Consider the following 451-nt stretch of genomic DNA (forward strand, 5'->3'; position numbering starts at 1 on the left):
ATCTATCTTTCTTTTTTTTTTTTTAATTAAAAAAAAAAGGTGCATGCATGTTTGTGTGTTGTTCGCACCACAGTGTAATAATTTGTTAAGACTTGAGAGCTATGTAATAATTTGTTATTCTATTTCAATGAAGTTGGCGCTTTTGGTTGTAATAATAATAGTTGCTTTTTTTAATTTTTATGATGAATTTGTGTGTGGAATTATACTTGAAGTCTTATATATCTATGTAATGATGAAGTTGTTGACACTTTATCATATTAATGTAAATTTTTAATATTGACTAACAAATTGAGCATGGTTTAATTTCTACAAGGATTTAGTTAATTTAATTAAAAACTCCTAGTTTCATAGGAAATTGACAACGTAGCAAAATATGTTTTTTATCCAAATTTTAAAAAATTTAGTAATTTATTAAACCAAACGCATAAAATAGTTATAACTAACATAGAAA

Source organism: Arachis ipaensis, chromosome B01 (assembly GCF_000816755.2).
Source record: "Arachis ipaensis cultivar K30076 chromosome B01, Araip1.1, whole genome shotgun sequence".
NCBI classification, from domain to species: domain Eukaryota; kingdom Viridiplantae; phylum Streptophyta; class Magnoliopsida; order Fabales; family Fabaceae; genus Arachis; species Arachis ipaensis.